Below are 8135 nucleotides of genomic sequence, written 5' to 3'. Positions count from 1 at the left end.
GAGAAGAGAAGACTCCCTGGAAAAGACCCTGATGTTGGGAAAAGATGGAGGGCACAAGGAGAAGGGGACGACAGAGGACGAGATGGCTGGACTGTGTTCTCAAAGCTACCAGCATGAGTTTGACAAAGCTGCGGGAGGCAGTGGAAGACAGGAGTGCCTGGCGTGCTCTGGTCCAGGGGGTCACAAAGAGTCGGACACGACTAAACAACTAAACAACAACAACATTGGGTTGCTGTATTTATTTTGATTGTGTATTTTGTGGTTTTATATCTTGATTTTATTCTGTGAACTGCCCTGAGACCTGGTATTTAAATTCAAAATAAAATAAAACAGCAGCAGCAACAACAACAACAACAACTGGAGGTGGAGAACGACCCCAAAGCTTTGCACTGGGGTTGTAAATCCTGGAGAAAGGACATCGCTCAGCAGCAGAACAGCTGCTTTGCATGCAGAAGATCTCATTTTCAACCATCAGGGTTGAAACCATCACCATTTTCTCCAGGCAGGGTTGGACTCCCCGTCTGAAATCCTGGAGAGCTGATGCCAGTCAGTGAACTAGGTGGGCCCAGGGTCTGACTCCATATAAGGCTGCTTCCTATGCTTGCTCCTAACAAGTGCCACTCCAGATTGTGCACCATCACAGAATTGTAGAAGGGACCACGAGGACTGTTAAGTTGTGGGTTGACATAGCAGACGACACAGCGATTTCTCCAAAGCAGCTCTTTATTTGTAAGCTGGAACAGAACTGAACTGAAGGCCTCAGTCAGCCTGCTTATATAGAGCTCCAGTACCTTGTTCCTGTAACAACTTTCTAAAACTATCCAATCACTGAACGTCACTTTCGATCCTTCATTTGCATACAAACTATCCAATCACTGAACGTCACTTTTGATCCTTCATTTGCATAACTATCTACAGTATCCCCCTGCTGGCCCAGGGTGAGAACTTCAGTACATAACAAGGACCATCTAGTCCAACCTCCTGCCATGCAAGAATCTTTTGCCCAACATGGGGCTCAAACCGACAACCCTGAGATTGAGAGTCTCGGGCTTTACCAGCTGATCTGCCCACTACCCACACTCTCCTGGACTTCCCTTCTTATCTTTCCTGCCATATCAGCTCAATCTAATCAGATCTTCCTCGGTGCTGTACGTTCCCAAACTTGTACTGTACAGATTGACCAATCTGTTCTTGAGTTATCGTGATCAGATAAATGATGCAATTTCTCTTTCAGAACAACAACAACAAAAGCAGATAAAAATGATGAAGCGATTCATTATCTTCAGCACAGACAGCCATTTGTCAAAGAAAACAAATGCCTTTCTGGCATTTTGGGCACCTGGCAGTTTCGCAAGGGCCTCCAGGCATTGCCCTTGGCCAGGGGAACAGAGGGTTATCTCTTCAGAAACACCACTTATCGTTCTGATTCATGGCTCTAAGTATGGAAAATGCCAGGCAGGAGTGTGGCTTTTTCACACCCTGACGCTTGGTGTGGGGGCTTAATGTGGGAGTGGGGGACGGCACACTGACCTCAAAACATCTGTTATCTGTTAAAATACTTGTGGGGCATATGGGGTGTTAAGGGAGACACATCATTCTGGGGTAGTTTGCCCACCTTTGACCCCCACCCTGCACTCAGCTCTCTCACCTGTGGCTCCTAGAAGCTGTTAGCACGCAACAGTGGCCACACTCCGGGAAATGGCTTCGATTGGCCAGCTTAACCAAGTGAGGGCAGTTGATGGGTATTGTCATCTGGGCAGCCCATGACCTCCATGCCTGCTGCCCAGGCTTGAGCCCCAGGGAGGTCACTTTGGTGCTGATAACACAGTGGTTTGACTTCACCCCTGGAGGTACACTCCGTTCTCTCTCGAGATGAATTGGTATTGCCCTTCTTTGAGATTGGGATATAGACTGATCTTCTCCAATCCTCTGGCCGCTGCTGAGTTTTCCAAACTTGCTGGCATATTAAGTGTAGCACCTTAACAGCATCATCTTTTAAATCTTAAATAGTTCAGCTGGAATATCATCACTTCCACTGGCTTTGTTATTAGCAGTGCTTTCTAAGGCCCATTTGACTTCACTCTCCAGGATGTCTGGCTCAAGGTCAGCAACCACACTACCTGGGGTGTACGAGACATCCATATCTTTCTGGTATAATTCCTCTGTATTCTTGCCACCTCTTCTTGATGTCTTCTGCTTCTGTTAGGTCCTTACCACTTTTGTCCTTTATTATGGTAATCTTTGTACGAAATGTTCTTTTCGTATCTCCAATTTCCTTGAACAGCTCTCTGGTTTTTCCCATTCTATTGTTTTCCTCTATTTCTTTGCATTGCTTGTTTAAGAAGGCCTTCTTGTCTCTCCTTGCTATTTTTTGGAAATCTGTATTCAGTTTCCTGTATCCTTCACTATCTTCCTCGCATTTTGCTTGCCTTCTCTCCCCCACTATTTGTAAGGCCTCGTTGGACAGCCACTTTGCTTTCTTGCATTTCCTTTTCATTGGGATGGTTTTCGTTGCTGCCTCCTGTATAATGTTACGAGCCTCCACCCATAGTTCTTCAGGCACTCTGTCCACCAAATCTAAATCTTTAAAACTGTTCCTCATTTCCACTGTGTATTCATAAGGGGTTTGATTTAGATTGTATCTTGCCGGCCCAGTGGTTTTTCCTACTTTCTTCAGTTTAAGCTTGAATTTTGCTATAAGAAGATGATGATCTGAGCCACAGTCAGCTCCAGGTCTTGTTTTTGCTGACTGTATAGAGTTTCTCCATCTTTGGCTGCAGAGAATATAATCAATCTGATTTCGATGCTGCCCATCTGGTGATGTCCATGTGTAGAGTCGTCTCTTGTGTTGTTGGAAAAGAGTGTTTGTGATGACCAGCTTGTTCTCTTGGCAGAACTCTATTAGCCTTTGCCCTGCTTCGTTTTGATCTCCAAGGCCAAACTTGCCAGTTGTTCCTTTTATCTCTTGACTCCCTAGTTTAGCATTCCAGTCCAATATAATGAGAAGAATATCCTTCTTTAGTGTCATTTCTAGAAGGTGTTGTAAGTCTTCATAGAATTGGTCAATTTCTTTTTTCTTTTTTCTTCAAACTTTTACTTGCAGAACTCTTCAAATCAAAACAGAAACATCAAATGATACATCCAAAAATGTATCCATACAATATCTGGTGCTGTCCAGCGCAGGCTCAGCATCTTAGAAATAAAAGATAAGTCTAAAAGTTCAAACTGCCCCCCCCCAACAGCCTTCATTTCAGCCTCCATTGGCCTTAGGCTATGCAACTCTTGAAGAGCCATTATCACATCCTTTTGTTGTCACATTCTCTGTCATTCAGAGAAAGCCTAAAGCCACTACCCTTTCAAGATGACAGTTTTGACAGTTGGTCAAATTGGTCAACTGAGGAGCTCAGTCAGCCTGCTTATATAGAGCTCCAGAACAATGTAACTGTTGCAACTTTCTAAAACTATCCAGTCACTGAACGTCACTTTTGATCCTTCATTTGCATACAAACTATCCAATCACTGAACGTCACTTTCGATCCTTCATTTGCATAACTATCTACAGTATCCCCCTGCTGGCCCAGGGTGAGACTTCAGTACATAACACCCCTCCCCACTGAGATAAGGCGTTAGTTACAATCATAATGGTTTCCTTATATACAGCACTACACGTAATGGTTCAATTAGGCACAAAAGCATATCGGTTACATTTCACATGCTTAGACCAACAGTGATACATGTCCAACAACATAGTCCTTTAAATAAGTTGGGCGCTTGGAAACTCTGCCAGACCGCCAGGGACTGGTAGCAAAGTCCAGGGGGCCACACAATTCTTGCTGAGGCTTTGGTGAACTGTGGTCTGTTGTCAGAGACAAGGACATCAGGACACCCATGCGTCGCAAGAGGCCTCGCAGCACCTGGATGATGGTTTCGGTAGTGGTGGAGGGCATCAGGGCCACCTCCAGCCATTTGGAATAGGCGTCCACCACTACCATAAAGGTCCAGCTATGAAAGGGGCTGGCCAGATCAATGTGCACCCTTGACCAGGGTGTCTTGGGCGTCTCCCAGGTATGTCCCTTAGCTGCCGGTGGCTCAGGCCTCGATTCTTGGCACACTTGACAGGCGGAAACCCAGGCAGTGATGGCATCGTCCATGTTAGGCCACCAGACGTAACACCGAGCCAACCCCTTCATTTTGACGATTCCTGGGTGGCCAACGTGCAGAGCCTCCAGGACGCGTTGACAGAGTCTTTGGGGAATCACAACACGGTCTCCCCACAGCAGACAGCCGCGATGAGCCGAGAGTTCATGTTGTCTGGTTGTGAAGGGCTGGAACTCCTCCACACCCAGTTGAGCACACGGCTGATGGTGCGATCCTGGGCAGATGCGGAGCCCACAGTGGCAGCCGATACAGGCGCTGCCGGAAGATCCTCAATCAGGAGGAGTGATGAAGCAGTAGCCGGGTCTTCCACAAATGCTAGAAGAGGGCAACGGCTGAGGGCGTCGGCATGGCCCATCGATTTCCCCGGGCAATGGACGAGCCGGTAGTGGTAGGCAGCCAGGAAAACAGTCCATCGCAGCATGCCTGGCGAGAGGACCGGTGGAGTTGGTCGATCACCGGCGAGGAGGCCCAGGAGCGGCTTGTGGTTGGTGGTGAGGTCGAAAGTCCTGCCGTAGAGGTATTCATGGAACCTCTTCACTCCAGCCACAAGTGCCAGTGCCTCCTTGTCAAGCTGGCTGTAATTCCGTTCCGTTGGAGATAGCGTCCTGGAAAAGTAGGCAAGCGGTGCTTCTCTTCCGTCTGGAAAACGGTGACTAAGGACAGAGCCAATGCCAAAAGGTGAGGCGTCGCAGGCAAGGACCAGCGGCCTGGCTTCACTGTACTGTACCAGCACACTGTCCGATGAAAGGAGAGCCTTGACCGCGTTGAAGGCAGCCGTCTCCCTATGACCCCAGGACCAAGGGGTCTTTGTGCTGAGGAGTCGGTGAAGAGGCTCAGCCACCGTGGCCTTGTGAGGCAGGAACATGTTACAAAAGTCCAGCAGTCCCAGGAACGCCTGCAACTCCGTCTTGTTCTTTGAGATGGGGGCCTGCTGGATAGCGCAGATCTTGGATGTGGTCGGGTGAAGGCCAGAGGCGTCAATAAGATAGTCCAGGAACTCCACCTGTGGAATGGTGATCTGGCACTTCTCCCTCTTTATCTTGAGCCCGGTCTCCTGGAACCTGGTCAGCACGGCACGGAGGCGCTCGAACAGCTGCTGGTGTGAGTCTGTGGACACCAAGACGTCATCAAAATACGGTACCATGCCCGGAAACCCTTGCAGGAGACGCTCCATAAGGCTTTGGAAGATGCCAGGAGCCACACTCACCCCAAACTGCAAACGGCGGCAACGGAATGCCCCTCGATGGGTGACGATCGTCTGGGCTTCAGCAGTGGCATCATCAACGGGCAGTTGTTGATAGGCTTGGGCAAGGTCCAGCTTAGCAAAGACCTTACCCTCACCCAAGGAATGCAGCAGGTGTTGAACAGGAACCGGGTAAGTGTGCTGCTGAAGTGCCTTGTTGATCGTGCACTTGTAGTCAGTGCAGATTCTCACCAACCCGTCTGGCTTGACAGGCGTGACAATGGGGGTTTCCCACTTGGCATGGTCAACCGGCTCCAAAACTCCTTGGGCGATCAGCTTGTCCAGTTGTTCGTCCACCTTAGCCTTGAGAGCAAAGGGAACCTGGCATGGCTTTAGCTTGATGGGGGCAACTTGTGGATCAAGGCTAAAGGAGATGGGCGTACCTGTATATTGCCCCAAAGTGCTGTCAAAAACCTCTGCAAAGTCTTTGACCAGACCCTCAGTCTCTGCGTTAGAGATGCAGTTGATGCCGGTAACTTCCAGGCCGAGGGCATCAAACCAGTCTAGCCCTAGGAGGCTTGGCCGCTGACCTTCGACCACCACCAGTCGGAGCAGGCCCGAAAAATCCTTGAAGGCGATCCGGAACCGGCCAACGCCTACCACGGAATGTTGTTTTCCTGGTAGTCTCTCAGGTGTACGCGGTGAGAGTTGAGTTGCCTTTTGGACACTCTGGGTACCAGTCTTTTGATGGTGCTCCAAGACACGATGGACAGGGCAGACCCGGTGTCGATCTCCATGTCACATGGAGCTCCTTCAATGAGCACCGTGACATTCAGCTTGTGTCGCGTAAGCGAGTCGGTTTGGCCAATTGTGGTTCCAGACGGGCAGCAGCAGTTGGTGAGAGCGAAACAGCTTTCCTTGGCGGACTGGAGTGAAGACTTGGACTTGCGAGTCGGTGAAGAGGGGGTGTCAGACGAAGCTGATCGGCAGACCTTAGCAATGTGGCCCCTTCTGCAACACGTCTGACAGATGGCGTCTCTGAATCGACACTTGGTACGGGAATGGTTGCCTCCACAGCCGGCACATTCTGGTTGGCCCTTGGACTTCTGTTGGAACTTCCTGCGCTCCCGTTTTGTCTGGTGCACGTCATCGTCTTCACTGAAGGATGCCTCATCACTGCTGGCCTCTTCATGATGCACTGGAACTGGCTTCCTAGCAAGACGCGGGCTGCTGGCCTTGCGGATCTCCTGGGCGGAGCGTTCAGCAGCTTCTGAGGCCACAGCCTCCTCAATGGCTTTCTGCAGCGTGAGGTCTGGCTTGGCGAGGAGACGCCGTTGCAGATGGATGTCCTGGACCCCGCAGACGATTTGATCCATCAGGGCATCGTCTAAGTCTTGGAACTTGCAGTGCATTGCAGCCTGTCGGAGGGCGGTGGTGTAGTTGTTGATTGACTCCACCTCTGCCTGGTTCCGGTGGTAGAACGCATGGCGGGCAGCAATCTTGGATGGCTTTGGTGCATAGTGGTTGCGGAGCTTCTCTTGGATCATGTCCCATAGTGTTGCCTGGACTGCTTCAGGCGCAACCAATGCTTGGGCCGTCTCAAACACCTCAGGCCCACAGAGGCTGAGGAATAGGCCCCGCTTCCGTTCCTTTGATACTGCTGTCAGCTTGTTGGCTTGGAGGTAGCAGTAAAACCAAGCGAGGTAGGAGTCCCATGATTCAGAGGCTGGCGCAAACGGCGGTAGAGGCACAAGTGAAGCCATGATTCCGATGCCGGCGTGAAGGGCGATGGATGGAACACAGTGCTCTAGCCAGAACAGTCAGCTCTGAATTGGTTCTGTTCAGTGATTTCGCTCAGTGATTTCGCTCAGTGATTCAGCTCAGTTCAGAGGGTGGCCGCATCTGGCTGTGCTCTGATGTCCATCGATCCCATCCTCATCGCCAGTGTTAAGTTGTGGGCGAACATATCAGACGACACAGCGATTCTTCCAAAGCAGCTCTTTCTTTGTAAGCTGGAACAGAACTGAACTGAGGAGCTCAGTCAGCCTGCTTATATAGAGCTCCAGAACAATGTAACTGTTGCAACTTTCTAAAACTATCCAATCACTGAACGTCACTTTCGATCCTTCATTTGCATAACTATCTACAGTATCCCCCTGCTGGCCCAGGGTGAGACTTCAGTACATAACACCGTCCATTTTAGTTCACTGATGCCCAGGATGTCAATATTTATTCTTGCCATCTCATTTTTGACCACATCTAACTTACCCAGGTTCATGGTTCTTACATTCCAGGTTCCTATGCAATATTTTTCTTTACAGCATTGGACTTTCCTTTCGCTTCCAGGCATATCCTCAACTGAGCGACCTTTCGGCTTTGGCCCAGCCGCTTCATCAGCTCTGAATCTACTTGTACTTGTCGTCTGCTCTTCCTCAGTAGCATATTGGACGCCCTCCGACTTGAGGGGATCATCTTCCAGCGTCATAACTTTTATATGCCTGCTGTCTTTGTCCATGGAGTTTTCTTGGCAGGGATACTGGAGTGGCTTGCCGGTTCCTGCTCCAGGTGGATCATGTTTGGTCAAAACTCTCCACTATGACCTGTCCATCTTGGGTGACCCTGCACGGCATAGTTCATAGCTTCTCTGAATTATCCAAGCCCCTTTGCCACGGCAAGGCAGTGATCCATGAAGGAAGATAATAAAAATGTGTTATTCAATGCTACCTCTTCACAGAGTATAAACATTGAAATAAATGAGCCTGTTAGCTGTGCATGTTATTTGCAGCAGGTCTAC

Source organism: Podarcis erhardii (assembly GCF_964252035.2).
Source record: "Podarcis erhardii genome assembly, chromosome: 2".
Lineage (NCBI taxonomy): Eukaryota > Metazoa > Chordata > Lepidosauria > Squamata > Lacertidae > Podarcis > Podarcis erhardii.
The sequence above is the reverse complement of the archived record's forward strand: the minus strand, read 5'-3'. Positions refer to the sequence as shown.